The sequence below is a fragment of the Eumetopias jubatus genome, unplaced genomic scaffold (assembly GCF_037043125.1).
Source record: "Eumetopias jubatus isolate StellerSeaLion01/CBP00866 unplaced genomic scaffold, mEumJub1_p1.0 scaffold_17, whole genome shotgun sequence".
Lineage (NCBI taxonomy): Eukaryota > Metazoa > Chordata > Mammalia > Carnivora > Otariidae > Eumetopias > Eumetopias jubatus.
Window position 1 is genome coordinate 53088062 of NW_028274823.1, and position 26006 is coordinate 53114067.

Sequence of the window (26006 nt, forward strand, 5' to 3'; positions counted from 1 at the left end):
CAACCCTATGAAAGTGGCCTTTTACTCAAGCCTCTCCAGGACTCATGGACATCACTGGTACTGGATTTGTAGCATAGATTTATCTGCAAATGATATAACCTCTTCTGATGGCCTTTCAATAAGTCTATTTTGTGGAGTAAATAATTAACTGTCTCTAGCAATTCAAGTCTATGAGTGTTTCTTTGGAACTTCCTCTTACCAGTACTTTGGGCTTTCTTCCTTGATTCTAACCCCACCTACCAGCATGGAGAGGGCTGACTCCAAGCCACTAGCATGATCTCAGCTGCTAATGAGCTGGAGGGCAGCCCTGTTCTGCTAGGTGCTCTGCAAGATTAACTGTGGCCTGTGAACAAATGAGGGCGGGCTAAGGAGAAAATGAAAGTGGGGTGTCTCTTTGAGGGGCAGCACTGAGTAAAGTGAAGGGTCACTGCATTCAGACAAACAGCTGCTGGTGTTAAAGGTCTATAGAGACCAAGGTTTGGAATGTGGCCCTTGACCAAGAAGGCAAATCCAGGTAGAAGCGGTAACCCTTTTCCAGGCAGAGAAGGGTTCTTTGAAAGAAACAATCAACAGAAAGAACTAGACTCTGGTATGAAGTGCAAACATGATTTGCCTCATTAGCTTTATCCTCAAAGGACAAGGTTCCCACTTCGCAGTTATTGGCCCCCACTATCCCAGTTCCTAAATCAAGCAGCTTCCAATCTGCTGTGCACAGATGGAAGACAAATTTGGGTCCTTGTCAGCTCCTGGCTTTTTAACCCCTCCAGGCAACCTCTTTGTGTTTGGGTGCCCACCAGAAGAAAACAAGAGAGATGGTTAAAAGTAGAAATTCCTGGGCTCCACCAAAACCCACTGAATCAGAATCTCCAGGGGTGGGGCCTGTGAATTTATATTTTTTTAAGGCTCCATGGGCGGTTTCCATGCATCCAGTCTCCAGACTGGCATTTAGGAACAAACCACTCAGTCTTTTCACCTGCTTTCACATGAAGACTAAAAGCCAGTGCTATTGTTAACAGAACCTAAGCACAGCCGGAGTTGTCCTGTAAAAACAAAAAGATGTTCACCCGTAATACTTCAGTGGTTGTTTACAGATGACTCAATATGGAGAAAAAGAAGGCTAGAGATCCAGGAAGATAGTGTTTTAAAAACTAAAACTGGAGGTACCAGGAATAAACTAGAGCATCACAAAATTATCACCTGCATCAACAGAAAAATGTATTTCAATATAAAGACATTCCAAGAAATACAATATTACATAAGATGACTCCCCATCTGTATTAGCTTTGAAGATACATTATTAAGACAATAAATCTCCTGAGGAAACAATATCATGTAGGTCAGTTTTGTTCATTCATATCCAACAGATTAGAAATCGGCAGAAATCGTAACAGGTATTTACTTTCCTATCATGTGTCAAGCAGGCCGTTGCTCATAACGTAAGAAAGATCTATAGAAATAGTTAAAACTCTTACGAGGAAAGTTGTGAAATGTCTTCATCACTTTGAAGGTACACATTTCCGTAAAATTTTACAATACTGAGCCAAATATTTTTTACTAGTCATTAAAAACTGTCCTAAGAATCTCTACTGTAGATTTTGATACCTAATTCAAATTACTGTATAAATTTGGAAGCTACAAAATCAATTTTCCATAAAGTGTAATTTGGGCTTCACTAATCCAAACTGGCCTTCTTCCTAATTAGGTTGAATTCATGGGGTTTTATTGTAAAGCACTGCCAAATCAAATATAAATAACTTGGAACTTTGTGCTATTTTGGATTATCATACCATCCCTTCCCTCCATTAGCAGGGATGACCAGAGGTCGCTAATACAATAAATATTTAATGGATGGCAACACTGTCCTTTGCCCCCAGAAATAGAGATGCAGACACAAACATACCTTTCAGATCTATTTGTAACCCTGCTTTCTGCCCTCTCCCTTGCTCGTGGCTAATAGTGAATTTTCCCAGTACAAAGAGAAATGCCAATTGACTCACTCAAGACAAAGGTAAACAGAAAGGAAGAAGAAAGGAATGAGAAAAACATTGCTGCAGCTTTGGGAGCAGCAGCATCTGTGCGAAGAGTTCAGAACCTTCTCCAAACATCCCCAGTCCCTGTAACACTGGAAATCCAAAGCAACAGTGTCAATCCAGGACCTTTGGTGCGGCACAGGGAGTCTGAACTATCATGAGCTAACGGGGAGAACTGAAGCAGCCTGGGGTGGGCCGGCCCTCGGCCCTTAACAAGAAGCTAGGAGTCAGTGAGAAAATGGAACTTCAGTTCTAAAAATAGCTATTTTTTTTCTTTTCTGATTTTAATACTTTCACTGCACCTTTGTTTTAAAGGCACTTCAGGAGTTCTGACATTTCTTTTTCCACTTCTGAATCAATGGAGAGGAAATTAAACCACATGGCAAGAGGGTTGACATCACCTCCTCACACACTTAGCCCAGACAAATGCATGCATGAGCATACAGACGTGTGGCCTCAGTTTTGTTTGGAGAGAGGGGGTCACCAGCAATGGAATCTTCCTATCACTCGGTTAGAAAAGTAAGGTCACTGGGAAGAGAACACTCAATTCACATGACAGCCACCACCATGGTTCTCCTTCAACTGTTCACAGAACCTGCACTTCGAGGCCAGAGGGATTCAGATTTCTGTCCCAGCTTTGCCTCCTCTCAGGTGACCTAAAACAAGTTTACTTATTTCTGTGACTCGGTTTCTTCATCTTTAAAATGTTGCTCATTTTTTTTAATCCCAGCCATTACTATCCCATCGTCAACGTTCTGGCCGAGGAAGCCGCGATGCGCCCACAAAGGATGCTTTAGGACGAGGTCCTGGCTGTCACTCTCAAATCAGATCAAAGTGTCCCACCAGTGGTTTCTCCTTTTCTCGTCCTCCCAGCTGCTGGGGAAGAAAATATTTAATCATTCTGTGGTATAAAAACCTTCTGGGTGCTACTCTGCTTGGGGCAAACATGGAAAACTTTGGAACACATCCAAAAGGAAAACTGGCTGAGTCTTGACTGGAGCCTGCTGTCAACTACAGTGTGCGACACACTGCCTTCTACATGCAAACAGCTACAATCAACTGAGCTATTAGACCTCCGACCAGCCTCAGGAACACCATCAGGAATAAAGGACTCTGTGAAGAGAACACTCATACCCAAACTCAGGGAAATGACCATCAGGACTGAGAATTGAAGTCTCTTCCTACTCAGTCTTGGGACTTTTCCACACGTGTCAACTGTTCAGCATCTCCAGTTTGTTTTTGTTACTCCAAGAAATAGGGACCCAAGCTGACACTAAGGAAGCTGTCCTCCATGAGTTTCTCCTATACTATTCAGTGTCACAAGTCTCTATAAATAACATCTCTCATTTCAGTTCCCCAGGACTCATTTCCAAGGATAAACTTTAGGATGGTTGCGGGGAACTCTAACTCTGCCCAAGAAGACAGTCAAAATAACTGGGGGATGGCAGAAGGGCTAATGATCAACATGGACACTGACAAATAACTTGAGTGTCTGGGTCCTAATGGGTCTGAAAAGTAGTTGTCGCCTCACACTAATATTCCCAAAATTTCCTGTCTTTCACTGTATTTCACCCCAAGGAAGCTCAGCATTTCTACTGCAATAGATAATCTTTGTTATTTCTTGACTCTCTGAGATTCTCAAATTAAATACAAACCTTTTCTAAGAAACAAAATTTGTCTTGACCTCTTCTTCCTGGCACTGGGTTTGATCTTATAAAAATACAAATAGGAGCCAAAAAAAAAAAAAAAAAGGAATGGTTACTGATTAAATTTTAAGATTGAAAGGCACACTGTAGGTCACAATCCAACTGTTCATTTTTATGGATATGAAATTAGGGATGAGGAAAGTCAAATAACTTCCTCGTCATTACAATGTGTGGGTAAAGAGTAGGACCTGAGTCTCCTGGCTCAAAATCCACTGTTTTTCTATTACATTACATTGCTTACAATTCCAATAATTCATGGCCAGATTTCTAAGAGCCCAGCTGACAGGTATCAAGATCCTTGGCTATCCTCCCCAATTTGGTAGCCGTGACGTGGTGTTTACACACATGGGACAATAATTTTATGATCAAAAAAGCAAAATTATACCTAAATTTCTTTTTTAAAGTTTGATCAACATATCAGTGACTGAATTGCCTCCTTGCTCAGGCATGATTCTCTAAGTGGGCTAGGAGGAACTCAATCTAAGTGGCTTAATCTGGGTTTCTCAAAGACAATGTTGAGGGCAACCCTTAAATCTCTGAAACAAGACGTAAAATTTTATGTTACCATACATTTTCTGGGACAAATGGCCATAGTTTTCATCAGAGTATCAAGTACTTCACCTTAAAATATTAGGAAGCACTGTCCTAATGCAATTACTTCCTCTCTTTCCAAAGTCACAATGCCTTATGCCTCTTATGAATTTCACAATATCCCCAGTTCACCTTCATTCTCCTATAAGTGCTTTATGCGGTATTAGAATTAGTTAAGTATGTTTGAAGTTTTTTTTAAAAACACTCAGACCCTTGGGGCACCTTAGCTTAGGCAGTTAAGTGTCCAACTCTTGATTTCAGCTCAGGTCATGATCTCAGGGTCCTGAGATCAAGCCCTGTGTCAGGCTCCATGCTGGACATAGAACCTGCTTAAGATTCTCTCCCTCTGCCCTTCTCCCCTTCATGCAAATGCACATGCTCACTCTCTCAAAAAAAAAAAAAAAAAAAAAGCGGGGGGGGGGGGGGTTAGGCATGCTCCTGGAAAAAGGACACAATATTTCAACCCTCCAAACTTCTTTACATGTCACAAGGAGAATTAATTCAATAAACATTTATTAAAAAACAACAACAACAACACTCAGACCCTTACCATAAATCTGCAAGTCCTGGCTAGTAATTACTGACTAAGCATCTTGGTGGTCCTGGGTACTGCCATTAACCAGATGAACAGAATTCTATTAAAAGTGCATTCTTTTTTTTTCCACTTCATTTTTATGTTATGTTAATCACCACACATTACATCATTAATTTTTGATGTAGGGTTCCATGATTCATTGTTTGTGCATAACACCCAGTGCTTCACGCAGAACGTGCCCTCTTTAATACCCATCACCAGGCTAACCCATCTTCCCACCCCCCTCCCCTCTAGAACCCTCAGTTTGTTTCTCAGAGTCCATAGTCTCTCATGGGTCATCTCCCCCTCCGATTTCCCCCCCTTCATTCTTCCCCCTCCTACTATCTTCTTTTTTTTTTTAACATATAATGTATTATTTGTTTCAGAGGTACAGGTCTGTGATTCAACAGTCTTATTCTTAAGGGGCGCCTGGGTGGCTCAGTCATTAAGCGTCTGCCTCCCGCTCAGGTCATGATCCCAGGGTCCTGGGATCAAGCCCCGCATCGGGCTCCCTGCTCGGCTGGGAGCCTGCTTCTCCCTCTACCACTTCCCCTACTTGTGTTCCTGCTCTCACTATGTCTCTGTCAAATAAATAAATAGAATATTTTTTTAAAAAGTACATTCTTAATAATGAAACAGACCCTAAACTTGACTCAATAAAAGAGAAGCTCCAAAAATGAAATTTTCATGATTTTCCTTCTTTACCTGAAATCTGGTTTATGAAATACTGACTTTTAAAAAAACTTTAAGGTCAGTCTGACTGTATCTAGAATGGTAAGATCCTGAAATATATAAGCCATTGCTATTAAGCACCAAGATATAAGGGTTCTTTTCAGTAGAAAGTTGGGTTTCTGTATATTTGAAACCTAACTATCCATCATAAACACCTTCAATACGTTTGAAATAGCAGGGTGGACAGATTCTCTCACACTGAGGGTCATTTATGAAGCGATCAAAGGCTGTAGTGGGAAAAAGAAGTATGAAGAGGGAGAGGGCTTTATAGAATGAATAACTTTTCTCATTCTCAATATTTCTTAAATTCTTTTACAACAAATTGCTTGGCTCTTGAGAACAGACTCATAAAAGAGGTGAAATATATTTTTCTATCCTGAATCTGAACTTTTTTTTTTTAAAGATAAAGTTGTAATGACCCTTTCCAAATAATATGAGCCAACACTTCAAAAATTTCCATTGTTTCAAAGACACAAATTACCCAGCACATCTATGTCTATCAACTGAATGAGGAAAGAAAACACATGAAAGTCATTTGAAAGGCAACATCTCCTAGGAGTTACACTTGGAAAAGTCCAGTAATCCCCCTACCTAGATAAATAGAGATTTCCAAATGACTAGGGGGACGAACAACAGAACAGGGCCAAGCACTTGAATGTTATAAAGGAGACTCCACATTAGACTTTGGAGAATGAATCCAACACGCAGCTCTTTTATGGCTGGCCAACCTCTCCTACGACACAGCCCTACCTTGAGTGGAAAGGAACTAAAGCAAAACAATATCTTCAAGCAATTTACACACAACTCAAATGGAATTTCTCCAAGCTCAGAAAATTTGAAGTTTATTCAGTCCATATGCTATCCCAGATTTTCATCCCTTCTAACAAATGGAACTTAGAGACAAGCAACCATCTCTTAGTTACTCAGGATCAAAATCCCTCTTCCAGTAACCACAAATCATTAGTGACAGTGACTGTGCGTCATTTGGAATGTTTGGGGATTATTTTTTTCCTCTTAATAAGAAACTCACTGGATGCAGTTTTAAAAGTGTCTCGGGAGCCCCACTCAACTCTCCTTCCATTAACAGCAAACACATGGCATGTGATTTGACCTAGCATTGCATTCCTTAAACCAGGATTTAAGGAAACTGACAATAGTTCAATAGGGTGATTATCAATCACACAAGATAGCATTCTGGAAGAGAAAAGAAATCATCGAGAGCATTTGTCTCGTGAAGAAAATAAGCTTTTGCAGTAGAGTACATCACTTTCACTACACAAGTCAAAATTCACACCTCCACAGAGGAGATGGTGCAGCATATTCTAGTTAGAGAGATCCTACACCAAATCCGACTTTTGCCAATTGACCTGTACAAGTTAATCTGAAACTCAGCCTCATCATTTAGAAACTGTAATGATGATAATAATAATACCTAGCTCATAGGGTTGTTGAGATGATTAAATGAGCCCATGCATGTAAATCACTGAACACAGCACCCAGAATATGGTAAGCATTCAATAAATGTTAGTTTAGCTATTGTTAGTACTACATTTTTAAGTAGCAAAATCAAGGAATAGAAAGCAAGGCCCTAATGTTTCCTTCCTCAACTCTGCCTGTAATTCTGTTCTTGTGCATAAAAGCTTTTATTTTTGTCTTCGTTGCCAGCACAGACACACAAGAAAAAAATACCCACTTCTTTCTCTTGGGTAAGGGAAGTACTAGAACTACACAGAACACTTTAAGAATGTCCAATACTTTCTGAACAACTGGATTGTTCTGAATGCTTTCATTCTCTCCTCACATCTTCCATCCTTGTTCTCAAGGGGTCAAATTAACTTACAAGGGATCAGCGTTCCTGTGCCCTAACTTGAAGCAGAGGGGTCAGAATTCCCAGGCCAGAGATGTCCTTTTGAGCAGCTCAGAGGCATCTCAAACCAACAGGCAAGAAAAAGCGGCCATTCATGGAACAAATAAGTGATTTGCATTTCCAAGGATGTGGTGAAACATATTAGTTATAATTAGCAAACACGCAGAGTCCTCGTGACAGCTTCACTTTACAAACCCTTGAATGTTTGACAAGAAAAGGTCATGTTTTGTAAAATCCTCAAAAGGTCATTCAATAACAAATCACATGAATGAAATCGCAAGGGTTCAGGGAGGTTAACAGAAACACCACAGGCAGTAAAGTGCGTTCTCAAGGTAAACAAGGAAAGGGAAAGCGGCCTTGCCTCAGCTCTGAAAGGGGAGAAATAGAAGCAATCTCTAATATACCAAACACTATAATTTCAAGACATTTTCTCTGTACTTGGTGGTTTAATGCTGAATGTTATTTCTCATGTTCAGCACACTTTGAGGATTAGCAGATAACAGCCCAGCAACATTTCAACAGTTCTTCAAAAGGTCTAGGCTGACCTTAGCCAGGGCTTTCTTTTATATGTTTTATTTAATAAATCTCCCAAGCAGATTGCACAGAAATAGGTGGCTGCCGATGTGGCATGCACACACACCCACGCAAGGTCCCTGTGCACCACCACCGACCCCGCAGCCCCCAAATCTGGAAACGTTAACCCCAGAAGCCTTTTCTTCTGGCACTTTGACCTGTTCATGACCTCTTCTTTCCCAGGTCTATTTTCTTCTTCAACAAGAGCCAGCCCCACATCTCTCACAGTCAGGAGTAACAAAGGCTTGTTTATATAGGGTAATTTAGCTACAGGATCAGCAGGGAGGTGAGAAGGGTGATGCATCTGATCCATTGGTCGAAGGCCCAATTCAGATGCAGGGCCCATAGTTTAAGGGGGCTCCGTCAGGGCAAGGCCAATGGGCTGGCTGCCTTCCAGAAAGTACGGCCAAGGCATAGTTGAAGAAGGGAGTTTCCTCTAGGCTGCCTTAGACATGGCTATACCCTTCACACATGGGGGAGTGAGCATTAATGTTAAGAATGCTGTGGAAAGAGCCCAATGCCAAGTGGACAGGTACCACAGACCCCAAACTCCCTAGAAAGAGGTCACCCATCAGAGCCCTTGGAAAGGAGACAACATCTTCAGGAAGCACAGGACATGGAGTTGGCAGACCTAGTGCCCGACATGCTCTGTGACCTTGAGCAGATTTATCTGACCTTCTTGGGTCTCCATTTTTGCATTTGTAAAACAGGTCAGTACTTATTTCTGCACGTAACGTACGGATAAAACAAAGTCATAAGTACCAGAGAAAGCCATGTGTTATTTTATACCAGCAAGGACTTGATACCAAAGTCCTGATTCTTATTCCCCACTCATTTCTACATCCTGCCCTCAGCCTCCAAATCTCGTGGAAACATCCCTCTGGAGACCTGCTCTGCCTAATATCCCGGACATGTGTGGCTTTTCAGATCCACACTTTAACTTAAAATTCTCTAAAATTTAAAAAGCAGTTCCTCGGTCACGGGAGCCACGCTCCAAGTGCTCAAGAGCTGCCCGTGGCCAGTGGCTACCGTAGTGGGCAGTGCAGGGTCAGCAAGATTCCCGTTGCAGGAAATGCTATGGGGTAGTGTGGCTTCCACCTGTTTTAGATGGAGGACAGCCTTTCCAAGCGTCCCCCTGCCACCACCCCACCCTCTCCATGGATTGAAGACCATCCTCCATATACAGCCGTGACTGATGGTTCAAGCGTGGGCCTCTCACCTTTACAATTACCTGCCGACCATAAAGCCCCACCAGTTTGGTGACTGTTTGATCAGAATGACGGTCAGAAACAGGACACCTCACTTTGTCTTTCTTGCCAACTATTTTAGCTTATTTGCCACGAGTACAGGGTATAATTAATACCACACAGGAGTCAGCATTGTCATTTTTCAAATCATTTCCCTGGAAATGTTCTACACCTCTTAATGGCCCTGCTAATGCTGTAGCTGTCATGTTTTGGACAGCTGCACTTTTACAAGACAAACTCTGCAGCGCCAGGAGCCTCTCTGCAGACTTTTTAGCTCAGAGGCTCAGAGGCCGTGAACGCCAGCCGGTAATGGCTAGATGGAAATCTTTGATTAATTTTTTTTTACCTCTTGGTACTGACTGCTTCTCAAGTGTCACCTTCCCAGCTTCCATCCCCAGCCACTTCAACCCTTCTTGCCCTCTCCCCTGGTCCCCCACCCCTACACCTCCTCTCTTCTATGCCACCTGATGGGCAGGGAACCGGTGACACAGGCCAAAGTCATACAACTGATAAAAGCCAGGACACTCCACCCAGAGGTACAAAAGTTTAAACATCTGGATGAAAGCCAGGCCTCCGTGCTAAATGCCACACACCGAAAAAGTGGGGAGCTTCGTGCCTAATTTTTAGAAATATGCTTCTTCCTCCCTGGTAACGTAAGGAAATGTTCGAAAATCTCTATGTCCTTGGTGTGTCGGGAAAGGACTGGGAGGGCACAGGGCAATGAAAGCCGGGTTGCATTTGAAATGTCCCAAGAACCACGCACAGAGCAACCAAGGACAATCTACGCCACACCAGGGATTTAGTAAGGGGCAGAGAATGAAGATGCTTTTAAACAAGACGGGAAAATTCACCACATTGTTTTAGGTAGTCACAGCATGTTGCCGCTGCTCTTTATTGGTGAAAAAAAAATCTTTTCCTTAAATAATCAGTTTAAAGTAAAGGCTTATTTGAGTTCTGTCCAACACCGTCCAGGAGAGCCCCCTCTGCTGAGGCCTCCTGATTTAAGGGAGCTGAAGCCAGATCTGTCTCAAAAGGAAGCTAAAGCCATGCTCGGGACACAACTCTCTTTTTTAGGTTCAACAGCAGTGTTGACTCACCGCTCCTTTAATACTGTGTTTATTAGTGATCCACAGCCCACGGAGAGATGAGCACACGACTTCCTTTCACGCTGCGTCTGCAAAATGCTACAGCAAGTTGGACTCATCAGTGAAGCAGCAGGTCCCTTGGTTGAAACCAGCCAGGCCAGAAAAGTGACATGAACAGGATGCTGCTAAACATGCACAGTTCGAAAATACACACTGTATTCACTTCTGCATGATTTGCTGCCATTTAAAAGACAATAAACAGCAACTTTAGATTGCTAACAACGTGTCATTTAAGGTTTGCTGTTGCTCAACATCAAGAAAAATCAATGCCGGCTCTACGGGGGCAGCAAACCCCGAGAACTGAGCTCCATTTCAGGTCTGTTTGAACTCATTTCCTTTCTCCATGGTTGCCCCCTTGTACTCCCCCTCAGGCGCCCCCTCGCAGCAGGCTGACAGCTTGACACATTGACAGCTCGCACTGAATGACAACTGATTTGTACAAATTTCAAGCCTTATAAATCTACCTGTCACAACAACAACATAAAAGCGCCCAGGCCCAGCAGGTAATTCACAAAAAGCTTCCCTTGACAGCACTTTCTGAAAAGCAATGGCGTGCCTCCTGCCAAAAATTCCAACTATCATCCTTGTATAACTTTGAATAAAAATTCAGGGCCCATTTTCTTGCCAACAGGCTACCAATCGTCTTATTTAAAGATTAAAAAGAGCGAACGGGAAAGAGGGGGGGGGAAAAACACATCCACACAATTTCATTTTATACTGATATGAAAGTAGCACCACCTGCTATGCCAGGATTACCACACCATTTTTTTCTCTCCGCTGCTGAGGAATCAATGAGCAAGACTTTTTACAGTATTTAAACAATATCCCAGATTGCAGGGGCTGTGCCTCCTAGGACCCTCCCCACTCACCTGGGGCCAGCCCGCTGCTGCCTGAGCAAAGCGGTTTGACTGGGGACGAGCCGTGCTGGGAGGCAGAGGCTAAGGTTAGGTAAAACTGGCCCCAAGAGTTCTCCAAGACAAAGGTCCTTCATGTGTCTGTTAGCCCCACCTCTCTTGACCACTTTTCTTACTACAATGATCGAACTATACCAAGGTAACCTTTTCTCAAAATTCTTATCTTATTCAAATCAACGCATAGCATGTTCTTCATGACTGCATCTTTATTACAAAATAATCACAAGTTGAGAACTTAGACTTGGTTTTTAGGCGTGGTTTTATAGTCATGTGTCGCACGGAAGAAAAAAGTCTAGCAAAGTCAGGGATTTGAGGGGGGCGGGGCTAAGGACATGAGCACTAAAACGGGAAAGAGCACTTTATTAAAATATCTGTTCCTCTCCCCCACTCAAGCCTTTCCAGCTCCACTTAATACAGAGAAAGGTCTAACTGAAAAGTGGCTGGCATAGTATTGCATGTACCTCATTCACTCCTGCAGAGTCTCTCAGACCTCACAGATGGGAAAATGAACATAGTCCTGGCCTTGGAGGGTTTGTTGCAGATGCATGTTGAATGGGACGCTGAGACAATGCCTAGGAAAGAGACATGGGACCAAGGAAGACGCAAAGTGACCATCCATCCAGCGAGCCGAACCCTGAGGCAACAGAGGTGCCGGCAAAGTGTCCCGTCACAGTGTGCGTCACCTCTCCACGGAGTCAAAGCCACGGTGAAGAATACAGGTGCCAGGGATGGACGTTCTGCTTTCAAAAGCTGGCTTTGCCACTTACGAGTCACCTAACTTTGGGAAAGTTGTATTTACACTCTGCTTCAGTTTCATCATTGGCACATATCTGCCTCGGAGTATGAGAATTAAATGCCTCTAAAAAGTTTAGTTCATAGTAAACAATACCTGTTTATTCAGTCACATAGAGAGATACACGAACATATTTAGAAAACATTAAGTGGTAAGGAAAAAAGCCAATTACCATATTACATTATTAGTATTATCAGTACTCTCCTTCAAGAACTTTTCTTCCAATGGAGTGTAAGTTTGCAAGGTGGGGGAAAAAAAAAAAAAGAGGAGGATACAATTCCCAAAATGTTTTAAATCATTTGGTGAAAATGCAGATAAGCGATCAATGTGGCTGGACTGAATTTTTTTCCTACCCTTTTATAAAGAGTCTTTCTCTACTCTTTTCAACTTGCTTCTTCATTCACTCATGACTAATCAAACCATCCAGTATGTGTTGGAAACATATTAATTTAAAAGCACATCATTTACACCAGTTTAACACCATTTACCACCCAGAAATACAATGAATATATGGATTACAAGAGGAAAGAACATATACATATAGCATATACACATAAAAATGTGCACACTTATATATATGTATGAAAAACAGATTTTTTAGACCCAAAATATAGCTGATGTCAGTATTAGCTGGCTAATCTTGAGGCTGAGATTAAAAGAATTGGATTATCATTTGCGGTAAAGCCCACTGTCAACATCAACTGAACCCTAAAATACAACTGAGATTAGCATTATCCAAATTATGTGAACTGATAACCACTTTGTAACATTCTTATCATCCTTCTCAGTTTGATTAACATCAAGACTGGCGAGAGCTGACTGAACTTCAGATGCCAACAGAGAATCAGCAAATCCATAATTTTGTAATTATTCATAGGATCGAGATCAAGTATTTTGATTATGGGCCATTAGTTGCCATTAGCAAATAAAATTGCATTTGAATTTCACAGGCATGTTTAAATGCCCAACGATTTGTATTTCATGCTAAGAAGCCTGAATCAAAAACATTGTCATGTAATAAAAAAAAACACTGACAAACCAAAACTGCACATCAAATTTTTATAGAATGAGATAGAGAAAATATCTATAAAATTGATAAAAATAACAGTAATTTACATTAACTAGACCAGACTTTTTCATCTTTCATCAATCATACAGTGATCAGGGGAGTAGGTAAGGCAGGGATAGGAAAAACATCACCTTTAAGCCAGAGTAAATAAATGAGATGTTCCTATTTTAACCCTTCTCTTGTCAACAGCATGTGTTTGGCCTAACAAAATGATAAATACTATTTATTATCTTCTTGACATCAATCACCAAGATTTAACAAACACTCCCACATATTCCAGGATTCCCCCCTACTATGACCAATTAAATAATCCAACCATTAAATGGAGAACTGCAGGGCTGACAAAAGCAGAAGCAAGCACAGTGCTGGCCAATTAAGTTGCATACTGGCCCACTGAGAGTTTACTTAGGAAAAAATAGGGAACTTCAGATGCAACACACATGATGCCCTATTCTATACTTCTATCTGTGTATCTGTTGTAACTACTTATTTTTTTCCAAAAAGAAAGCAGTGCTTTCAAACCTATTGGCCTTCAGTGCCTACAAAGATTTTTTTCTTGTTTTCCTGAGCAGCTGCTTCCCCACTGAGCTGCTTATTTCTTCATCTCAAGAAGGGCCACACCTGGGATCCCAGAATGCCATCACCTATAAGCCATCAGTCCATGGGAGCTGACAGGCTTTAAGCCAAAAAGTCGTTGTCCTTGTGACCTAGGTGAAAGCACCAACTACCGTTCACTGAGAAAATCCCTCGGGACTTCGAGCAGCTTCGCTGTGCCCCAGCACCGGGCCCTCTGACTCACAGCTTCCTGAAGTACATCCTACATCAGCCCATCAACAGGTGCGCCGATGGCGACCAAAGACTAAATTTTCAGACCTTTAACCAAAACGCTTTTAGAAAAGTGGCTGATTTTCTACTGCCCATGGATCTCTGTCTACATTTGCTGGGACAAAAGGACCAACTTCACCCAATCTTGCCCACAGAATAACCGGTCACAAAAACATTTTCCTGCCACGTGAGAGATCATGTGAGCAGCATACAGTATGAGTCATCATGGCCTCTTCAGCTCTGCTAACAAGAAAAGCCAAGTGTCTGAGATCATAAGGTACTTAACCAGGTGCCACCACCCCCACTGAGGGCCACACCAAGAGTCCGGGTATGGCTTGTCTGGCGCCCCCAAGGGGCAAGATGGCAGAGCTGGCCGGGATATAAGGGAGAGAGGGATCCACGCAGCCTCTGGCCTGAACTTCCATGGCATCAGTAAATTTTTACCACTTAGGACAAGCCATGTTATTTGTAACTGTCAGAGGAAGGAAAATCTGTAATTGTTAAGGGGGATGAAGCCTGTGCAAATTCTTTCCTGTGCAAAGTGAACAGTCAATCACTTTTATAAGGACAGCAACAACTGAAACTATCCATTCGTATACTTTCCTTTAGTCAACAATATTACCTTTAGTAATCTGGGGAATGTGCATCCATAAATTACAGAAAGTGTTATTGCATTGCTGAATAAACAGCAACATTTCCATCAACAGCAGCAGTGGCAGCCCCACAAAGGTATAACAAACAGACTCAATCATTTTCTTGTCAAGCTTTGCAATGACTGCAGAGTTTACTGCTGGAGATAATGTTGCTTTCCTCAGCATTGTGTGCCAAACTGCAAACTGCTTATTAAAACAAAACCTCTTTTTCGGAGCAGCATGAGTTGGATAATCACTTATTGCACTGAAGAAAAAACAGGTTTGGTGCCCAGAGGAGGTTAGCAATCAGGCATGTGTGTTAACATTTGGTTGGTAAAAACTGGTTAAAAAATAAATTATCTGACATTGGGGTGGGGGAGGGAAGAATTTATTAACATCACTGTCCCCAGACTGACTCTTTTTCTCTGTGATGTCATTCGGGTTTTTGACAACGTGTTTCAAAGTACTAAAGCAAGACTGTTTGATGGAAGCTTTGGGGTCGGGGGAGTGCCGGGAGGAGGAGGAGGAAGGGTGAAGATGATTATGGAAAGAAACCAGAAGTAAAATGCAGCCTGCTAGTCTTCATGGGAAGAAGTCTCTGGGATAAACTCTATTGCAGGTGCAGGAGAGAGAGCTGAAGAAAGGGACAGGAGGGAAACAAACTTTAAGAACTAGGCATTTGTGACTAAACTATTTCTGAAGACAGCACCTATTATTACTCTCCAAAGAAATTACTTGACATAACTCAGCCAGCAATAGCACTTTGAAAAACCATCCTCAACTCCCCCCCGCCCCCCCGCCGCTTAAAATAGATTGACAGCCATTTTACTGAGCCTGAGGAACAGGTCTGTGCAGATGGAGCCTGGGAGGCCTGCCCTGTCAGGAGCCGTTGCTCCGTGAGGAAACCCATTATACCTCACCACAGAAGAGCTTCCCCAGCCCGTTTTTGTTTTCGTGTTGTTGTCTTTCCATGCCCATTTAAGATGAATTAACATCAAAGTAGGCAGACCCTCTCCCCTCAGCCCACCCCTCCACTGTCTTGAGGTTGGTGATAGCCTTGTGGTCCCAGATATCAGCTGTGGAAGAGGCAAACCTATACTTTGGACGTTCCTAACAGTAAAGGAAATGAGACTTTGAAGACTTTATTATAACTCGGGACAGCATATGAGGTTTGACTCTCAATACTGCTCTAAAATCAGAGTGAGTCAAAAACAAAGAAAAACACAACAAATGTGGAGTGGAAAGGCAACCCCATTCAACCGTCATTCAATCTTGATGGTGGAGGGGAGGCACATGCAGCTCAGCACCAAACCCTGTGCCTCATTCCTGGGAGGGTGGTCAGTCCCCAGCTCTCCCACACTCCTCCTGTGCTTCAAACCCGCACAGGAAGCGCCATGCCAACCCAGTTTGTTCCTCTTTGCCACCTCAGGGCCTAAAATCACCTCAGGGCTGTTTCCTCCAATTGGAAAGCTTCTTCTCCCTTTGCTTGGTTCCTTAGGTACTTCGCTTCCTCAGAGAAAGGCCTTCCCTCACCAGACAACCTAAACTATCCCCTGCTCCCTACCTCATCCCCAACCATCTCCCCCCACTTTTCTTTTGATTTCTTCAGATCACTGTCTCTACCTGAAATTATATCGTTTATGAATTCATTGAAATGTTTGTTACCGGTCTCCTCCATGATCAGGTAGACTTCATGAAGGGAAGACTTAATTTTATTCAGAATAGGATCTCCAGCACCAAGAATAGTGCCCAGCACCCAGTAAGTAGAAGCTCAATAAATAGTTGAGAAAACACTTAAAGTTGAGGAAATATCCTTATGAACATGAATCAGGGACCTCTGTCCGACTCAAAAGATGGTTTCTGAGTGGACACTATGAGTCCTGATCATCGGAGGGCCTGTAGAGAACATTTAAGAAGAGGAAATCTTTATTCTCACATCTCCAGGAATGTATAGTAATAAGTCACTGCTCCTGAATTACGGGTGAACCACAGAAATTTTGGACTTACTTGTTTAAAGTACAAAATGAAGGAAGGAAACTTCCCATGACTTCCCTCAATAAAGGAGTTAGGAAACCTGGAGTCAATATCTACCTGCCTTCAGATATAACTAGGGCCTCACAATCATCGGGGCACATTTGAACCATTGTAAGAGAGAATACAAAGGCCTGCCCCATTTGTTTTCAAATGCTATTTTCAATGTGCAGTTACTGGCACAAAGAAATAAAAATTAAAAATACTGTATCTACAACACCTGTGTACCCCCCAGGTTTATCAAATCTTAACAGGTGGAGCCATATTTGTATCAGATTATGTTTTAAGAAACAAATATTACAGAAAGAAATGATGGCCCATCTCTTTCATTTTGAGGATTAGGTAATTTTAGGGCTGAAGCCCTAAAAATATTTAAGTCACTATTAAATGCCACGTATTATAATAGTTAGCAACTTCCAAAGGCATGTGTCAGCAATTCTCACCTCTCTCCTCCTGCCAGCATTTTAATTCCCTCTTCACTCCACATCCATATCCCTCACCATGATTTCTTTTTGTTCATCTCTCCTGATCTCTGCCTGATTCCCCAGCTGCTTTGGGTGGGTCATGTCATAACCAAAATGAATTCCAAGTAAGAAAGCATTTTGTTAAAAAGGAAACCAAAAAAGTACTAGAAGAAAAACTAGTGAAGTCCCTTCTACTGTAACTAAAATTCCCAAAGCCATAAAAGATGATAAATTCAATTGCATAAAAATCAACTGTACGTGAAGCAAAAATTGTGCTTGACAAAACAGAAAATGAAGCAGATAAAAAGCCACCAAGAACAAATAAGAAGGCAACCAGAAGCATGAGGAAAAAACCTGCAACTCTATCCCAGAAAAAGGACTAATTACATACACACAGGACACACACATCCATATGCACAATTATATACACACATGAAAACACATGTACACAAAGCACTCCAAAAAACAATCATAAAAAAGACAAAAACCCAACAGAAAAGTGGACAAAGGATACACACACACAGTTCACAGCAAAGGAAATACCAATGACTCTTAAATGTATAATAGGATGCTTAACTTCATTCATAGTAAGAGAACTTCCAATTAAAACGCCGAGAAATCATTTTTTAACCTACCAAGTTGGCAAGAATCCAAAAATTTAATAATATAGTCTGTTGGTGAGTCTGTGGAGAGCAGGCATGCACCTAACATTGCTGGTAGGGCATAAATTAGCTTAAATCCTGAGGATTGCAATTTGGCATTGTCTATCAAAATTACAAATGTATATACCCTTTGATCCAGCAAATCTATTTCTAGGAATTTATCCTCTAGATCTATTTGCAAACATTCCAAAGTGACAGTTTAAGGTCTTTGAGTGCAGCTCTGTAATAGTAAAAGGAAGAGAACAAGCACTATATCCATCAATAAGGGATTGGATAAGCAAATTATGATGAATTCATACAATGGAACACTATGCACCTATAAAAAATTGAGAATACTTTCTATGGATAGATAATAGAAAAGTATGTTTGTTAAGTGAGAAAAACAAGGGGCAACAGAATGTGAAAAGAATGGTATATTCTGTATAAATGGGAAAGGAATAATACATTTAGTTTTGCTTGTACATACAAAACTTTAGAAACTCTGAAAAAGATATAAAGAAACCAAAAATAGTTACCTTTGCAGGTTGCAGTGGGAACTGGGGAAGATAAAGAACAGAACGGGAAAAAAACTTTTCATAATCTTTCCTATCGTTCTATATCTTTAATTTTCAAACAAATGGGTGTGTTACCTACGAAAAAGTTGATATTGACTGAATTGACTGAAAGTGACTGAAATCAGCTGAAGAGTGGCCATCCATTGGGGCCAGCAGCCTATCATGTTAGATTGGGGCCATCTGTCCAGACTACCACATCCATGGACCCCAATTCTGTCATTCAAAGTTACTGATTCCAGATTCCTCCCTGCTTCAAGTTATCATAAGACCTGACCAACTGACTTAGTAATGGCAACCCTCACAGAACTACAGACGGAGGACTGTGGCATACCATTACTGACTGCAAAAATGCCATTTGATCTATTCATTTTATAACACACATATAATTACCAAAACCGTATTTAAAAAGGTGTATGTATGTAAAAGACAGGTTAGCAAAGTACTGTTAAATGTGTGGGTTTAAAGACTTGAATTACAAGATAATAATGCATTATTTCGACATATTATTTGTCTTAAGGGGCCTCTAAAGTACTCAGTGGGTTTCCCTTAAGTAGGAAAAAAAAAACACACAAGCCTGGCTATTTTTAACATCCTTTGCAAACCACTATCAAAAGCTACTATGAATGGTAAATTTCAGTTTAGCCTGTGTGCATACCACTTCAAGTTCTGTATCGATGGAATCCAAATGAATGAGATTTTATTATAGGTGAAAAATAAATATTGACAAGTATGTACACAACTCTGCTTATGGAAATATAATTTGGCACAACCACTCTGGAGAACTCTTAGGCAATGCATACCCACAAGGAATACCGTGTATACTCCATGACCCAGCAATTCTGTCCCTAGGTATGTATCCAACTGAAATGAGTATGTATGTTCACCAAAAGACAGACAAGAATGTTCATAGCAGTCATTTGTAATAGCCAGAAACTACTGAACAACCACCCAAATGTCCATTCAACAGAAGAGCTTTTTAAACTCTGGCATATCCATACAACAGAATATTATATAGCTAGGAGAATGCGTGAACCACTGCTCTGTCAACATGGATGAATTTCACAGATACAGTGTGGAGTAAATGAAGCCAAAACCAGAGGAGGACATCTTACAGGATTCCATTTATGTAAAGGTTTTAAAACAGGCCAAACTAATCTGCTGTTAGAGCACAGGACAACAGTTAGTTACCCTTGGCTGAAGAAGTGGTACAAGCAGTGCCTGGAACAGACACTTGGGGAGCATCTGGCTCTGGATATTCTACATCTTGATCTGAATGCTGATTCCACTGGCATGTTCACTTTATGGTAATTAACCAAACTGGGCACTTAGAATCTGTGCAAAACTGGGCACTTAGAATCTGTGCACTTTTTTGTACGTATGTTATACATCAAAAAAAAAAAAAGAAAAACATTTTAAAATATTTAGAAAAAAAATTGCCTGTAATTACTCTTCAAAGCATCAAGTACCTGAACTGCTGCCCCAAAGTTAGAGGGACCCTTAATTCCTATCATTAGCTCCTGACATGTCCAAATGATTCTTTGGCTACTTGTTAATAATGGAATCAAAAGGCACTAATCTCATTATCGCCTGTCAGCGGGTGCTGTCAGAACGCTGTTGGCCATTAGTCGCCTGCTGCTGCAATCGGTCAGAGACTTGCAAAGCACCCAAAAGGAGACACAAAATACCGCCAGTTTAATTTTTCTCTTGTCCCACTCACCTTTCTGCAACCTCATGCCAAATCCTTGAACCTCCCCTACCCCCCAAACCACAGGCTGCCTTCTCTAAGAAACCATCCCAGAGTTCTCTAGCAACCACAGAACTTTTCTTTGAAAAAATTGCTACATTACTTCACTCATTCATCCATCCATACATCCATCCAAACATGTATTGAGCACCCACCATGTGCCAGGCTCTGTGCTCAAGATACTGAGTAAAGCAAAATTCCTTCCCAGTATTCTATGAAAAGCAGAGACAAAAATAGGATTATGATAGACACATACACACACACACACACACACACACACACACACACACACACACACACACAAAAGCAAGAAAATAGGAAAGGAATATGTAAGCCAGCTTTGAGGGTAGGAGAAAAGAAAATGATTCCTAGAGGAGTTTTCACATAAAATATGCCTTAAAGGATGAATGGCATTTGGCCAGTCAAGTAAGATAAAGGCAGCTCCTAGCAGAGGGGAATCCCAGGAGTAGAGACACATTGAACAACACGTATACACTATGACCCAGGAATGCTATCCCTAGGTACATATTCAACAGAAATGGGTATGTATGTTCACCAAAAGATCGTCAAGGATGCAAAAAAAGGTGGGGAGGGGCTGGTGTGGGGATGTGGTTTCTGGCATGTGGGAACTAGAGGGAGTAAAATCTGAGTGAGGACAGAGGCCAGCAGGCAGAGAACAGAGCACAAGGTCTTTGCAAACCATGTGAAACAGCTGAGACTTCAAGCCAGAGAGGAAGGGCAGTCAGTAAGGGTAGTGAGCATGGGAACAGCAGGGTTAAGTTTGTCATCAAGAAACTGCATGGGATGGGGCGCCTGGGTGGCTCAGTTGGTTAAGCGACTGCCTTCGGCTCAGGTCATGATCCTGGAGTCCCGGGATCGAGTCCCACATCGGGCTCCCTGCTCAGCGGGGAGTCTGCTTCTCCCTCTGACCCTCTTCCCTCTCGTGCTCTCATTCTCTCTCTCAAATAAATAAATAAATAAATAAATCTTAAAAAAAAAAAAAAGAAACTGCATGGGACATGGAACTGGAGAGAAAGAGGCAAGTAGATTTCAACACAGATCTGCTTAAGCCTAAATACTTGGAGTGAGGTTGGAAAGGAGAAAAACTCAAGCAATGTATAGGTGGTAAAAGTAGAAGAACTTGGTGACTGATTTGGTGTGCTGTGAGAGTGGGGAAGGCGAAAGGTAAGTTGATGAAAACTCGCAGATGTTTGACAGCAAAGGAAAAATACACAAGAGAAGGAGAAGGTTGGGGTGGACAAGGGGGAAGGTGATGAAGTCAGCACTGGAGGCATTAAATAGGGGGACTTCAGGGAGTATGTTCAGGAGTTACCATCTGAGTTTGACAGGAAGCAACTCTGACTTAAGGTAGAGATGGATTCATCAGCACATCCTAGAAACTGAAACCCTGGGGTCTATGAAATCACAGATTGCATGTGGTGAGCAATTAGAGACCCAAGGACTCTTGGTCCCACCAACATTAAGGAAGAAGTGGAGGGAGAAGGGTCTATAAAGAAGGCAGAGGGAAATGGGCAGAGACGTACTCAGTAATCAGGAAATATGATATCATCAATGCCAATGCAGTGGGAAGTTTTAAAACCTGAGTCCCTGATCAGTACTCCCAAATGCAGTAGTCAGAGGTCCAGGAAGGTTAGAACAGGAACAATTCCACTGGATTTGGCAATAACCAAGTCACTGATGACTTTAGTTAGAAATTTCAGACTTCAGTTCACTTCTGGCAATATAGCAGACTAAGCTGATAAACCCACATCACAATACTTTTAAAGAAATCTGGATAAAATATACCCTCCCTTAAAATCTTGGTACATAGCAGAGCTTGGGGTAGGGGTGGGGGGCAAGAGAGAGAAACTGACAAGCAAAAGAAACCAAGACTAAAATCCAAGCCTATATCACAGGAGACCATGACAGTATCAGACCTTGATATAAACCATACAATCCTGGTGTTTAATACCCTCAAAGGGATAGGACATGTTGCTTTGGGCCCACACAAGATGGGGAAATGGAACTAATAGTTCTACATAAAGCTGAACATCTGTGGGCTGCCCAACATATAAAAAGGGGAGAAGGGAAACTACAAGCCCAGAAAAGCAATAGGAAAGCATGATATTTTTCAGGGGTTTGAGCAGAAAAAAGGCCTCCTTCAAGAAACTAAAACTCTAAGCCTGCACTACCCCTGAATAGAGTCACAGTATTTCAAATCCAAGCTGAAAAATAACATAAAACTGGGGTTAGACCTATGAAACCTTTTCAAAAATAGTAACCCTTCTACAACCTAAGATATAACCCTTGACAAAGAGAAACTCATAGTGTGAAATAAAAATTATAACACAAGGAAACAAAAAAAAAAAAAACTATGAGGGAGAATAAGTCAATCACAAATAGGAGAACAAGCAGTTACAGAAAATCCTGAAAAGCCATAAAACAAGAATTTAAAATGTGGTGGGGGGTGGGAGGGATGGGGTAGCTGGGTGATAGACATTGGGGAGGGTATGTGCTATGGTGAGCACTGTGAATTGTGTAAGACTGTTGAATCACAGACCTGTACCTCTGAAACAAACATTATATGTTAAAAAAAAAAAAAGAAGAAGAAGAAGATAGCAGGAGGGGAAAAATGAAGGGGGGGAAATCAGAGGGGCAGACGAACCTTGAGAGACTATGGACTCTGAAAAACAAACTGAGGGTTCTAGAGGGGAGGCGTATGGGAGGATGGGTTAGCCTGGTGATGGGTATTAAAGAGGGCATGTTCTGCATGGAGCACTGGGTGTTATGCACAAACAATGAATCATGGAACACTATATCAAAAATTAATGGTGTAATGTATGGTGATTAACATAATAAAAAATAAAATAAAATGTATAGAAACCATTATGGACAGATTTGGAAAAAGAATACATAGAATTACATAGAATATCTTAACAGTCGAAATTAAAAATTTGATAAATAAGTTCAACAGAATATCCTATACTAAGAAAAAAGAATTTATGAACCATAGGGTAAATCTGAAAAAACTACCCAGAAATCAGCAGAGAGAGATAAAAGACATAGCATATATGAACTAAGATATATGGCAAAGGGGACAGAATAAGCTCCATGATAGAATCTAGTCATAGTTCCAAAAGAAAACCAAGAATGGTAGGAAAGGTAATAATCAAGAAGAATCGCTGTGTATTTTCCAAAAGTGAAAAAAAAATAAATACATAAATTCTTAGATTGTATAAGTCATTGAGTCCTAAGGATTTAAAATAAAATAAATCCACGCATTGATACATAGTATTGTAATGAAAAACCTAAAAGCAAGGACAAAAATCTTTAAAGCAAGAGAAAAGGTTATTCTCAAATGAATTAAAAACTTAGAGCAGACTCCTCACCATCAACAGTAAATTCCAGAAGACAATGAAATCCGTTAGTCTGCTCAGGCTGTTGTAACAAAACACAACAGACTGAGGTGGTTTTTACAACAGACATTGATTTTCTCACTGTCCTGGAGGCTGGAAGACCATGGTCAAGGTGCTGGCAAATTTGGTTTCTAGTGAGAATTCTCTTCCTGCCTTGTAGACAGCTGCCTTCTCACTGGGTGCTCACATGAACCTTTCTTCTGTACTCATTCATGCAGAGAGAGAGAGAGAGATATCTTGGATACCCGTTCCTCTTATTAGTACATCGGTTCTATCTGATTGAAGGCCCACCCTTATGACCTCATTTAACCTTAATTTTCTCCCTAAAGGCCCTATTTCCAAATACAGTCACATTGATAGTTAGGGCTTCAATATATGAATTGGGTGGGAGTGGTGGGGGTGGGGGTCAGACACAATTCAGCCCCCAACAGAATATCTTCAAAGTGTCTGAAGAAAAACAACTATCAGCTAGAATTCTATACCCAGATAAAGTATACTTACCCTTCAGAAATAAAGCCAAAGTAAAGATATTTTCAGACCAAGTAAGAAAATTCCTACATTTAAACCATCACTGAAATATCTACTAAATAGTGTCCTACTTAGCAGTACACTAATTGAAACTAGAAGAGTAAACAGAAGCAGCAATAAATCAACTAAATTGGTAAGACAGTCTCTCAAGAAATATCTACTGAGCAGTCTCATAGGTGCCAGACACACTTCTATTTGCTGGAGATGCTACAATACAACAAATCCTCTGATTTGTTGCATATAATCTGGTAAATGGTGATAACTGCACTCAATGAAAATAAAGCAGGAAAAGGCAGCAACAAGTAAAGACAGAAGTTTTATTCTGTGCTGCTAAATCCAAATGTGCATTGAGTATTGAAAAGTAGGAATAGTGGTGAATTTTCAGGGCTTAAAAATAAGGGGTTCCAGATAGGAAGGTAAAGGCAACAAGAATCATTTGCATCAGACTTTAGAGAGAGGTTTAAGAGACTCAGAAATCATGCTGGAGAAAAGAATAGAAAAATAATATTCATGCACCTGAATATTTATAGCAGCATTATCTACAATAGTCAAATTATGGAAGCAGCCCAAGTGTTCATCAACTGATGGATAAAGATGTAGTTTGTGTGACACACACACACACACACACACACACACACACACAGGAATATTACTCAGCCATAAAAAAGACTGAAATCTTGCCATTTGCAACACCATGGATGAAGCTAGAGAATATTATGCCAAGTGAAATAAGTCAGACAAATACCTTATGATTTCACTCTTATGTGGAAGAAATAAAACAAATAAGCAGAGGGCAAAAAGAGAGAGAGAAACCAAGAAACAGACTGTTAACTATAGAAAACAAAGTGATGGTTACCAAGGGGAGGTGGCTGAGGGGAATGGGGGAAATGGGGGAAATAGGTGATGGTGATTCCTTGTGATGAGCACCAGGTGTTGTAGGAAGTAAACTACTATATTCTACTATATGGTACTATATTTAGTTCTGAAACTAAAATTACACTATATGTTAACTAACTAGAATTTAAATAAAAGCTTAAAAATGAGGAAAAAAAAGAATTCACACTGGAAAATCCAAGCCAAGTTTCTAGATTCTTCATTTCCCCTCTGGCACCCCTCAGAATGCCAAATTTTCCTCAGACTATCAGACCCCACAGTGTAAGATGACTGGAGTCACAAAAGTTCTCATATAAACTCAAGAGACTCTAATGGAAGAAACAGAACCATCTCTTACTTGTAGCTCTTCTTAAAAAAAAAAAGAAACCTTTCTCTGAAGCCCCTTGGTAGATTTTCCCCTGTGCTAATTGGCCAAGACAGTGTCACCTGCCCCTATCTACACCAATCACAGGCAAGGGAAATAAAAATCACAATATTGGTCTTAAAATAATCCAGATTTAACTCCTAGTGACGGGTTTAAGTAACATGAGGAAGGAGAGACACCCAGACAAAACTCCACTTTTTCCATCAAGGAAAAAAGCAATGCCTACTAAGAAAAACACATACAGCATTTGCCCTACCTCCCATCTGCCTCAAAACTCACCACACAGTGGGGCACCTGGGTGGCTCAGCATCTGCCTTCAGCTGGGGTCATGATCTCAGGGTCCTGGGATGGTTGGGCTCCCTGCTCAGCGGGGAGTCTGCTCTCCTCTCTCCCTCTGCCCATCCCCCTCACTCGTGCTCTCGCTTTTGCTCTCAAATGAACAAATTCTTCAAAAAAAAAAAAAATTCACTACAGAGTAGTGACTATGTGACACTATAATTAACCCCCACACAACATGGCAGAATATAACTCTGGAACTTGAAAAGAATTTTATGTTAATCTAATTCTCTCTACAAGTCCAACTGCTTTAACCCAAGCATGTGTTCAGGAGCCACATGCACGTTAACCAAACTGGATCTCTACTGTGCTAAT

General features: G+C 41.2%; 1 protein-coding gene across 1 annotated transcript in view; it reads right to left on the reverse strand.

Moving 5' to 3' along the window:
* Positions 1-26006, reverse strand: part of LRMDA (leucine rich melanocyte differentiation associated) — a 1122731-nt gene that overhangs the window by 946338 nt on the left and 150387 nt on the right. The gene's annotated exons all lie outside the window — the stretch shown is intronic.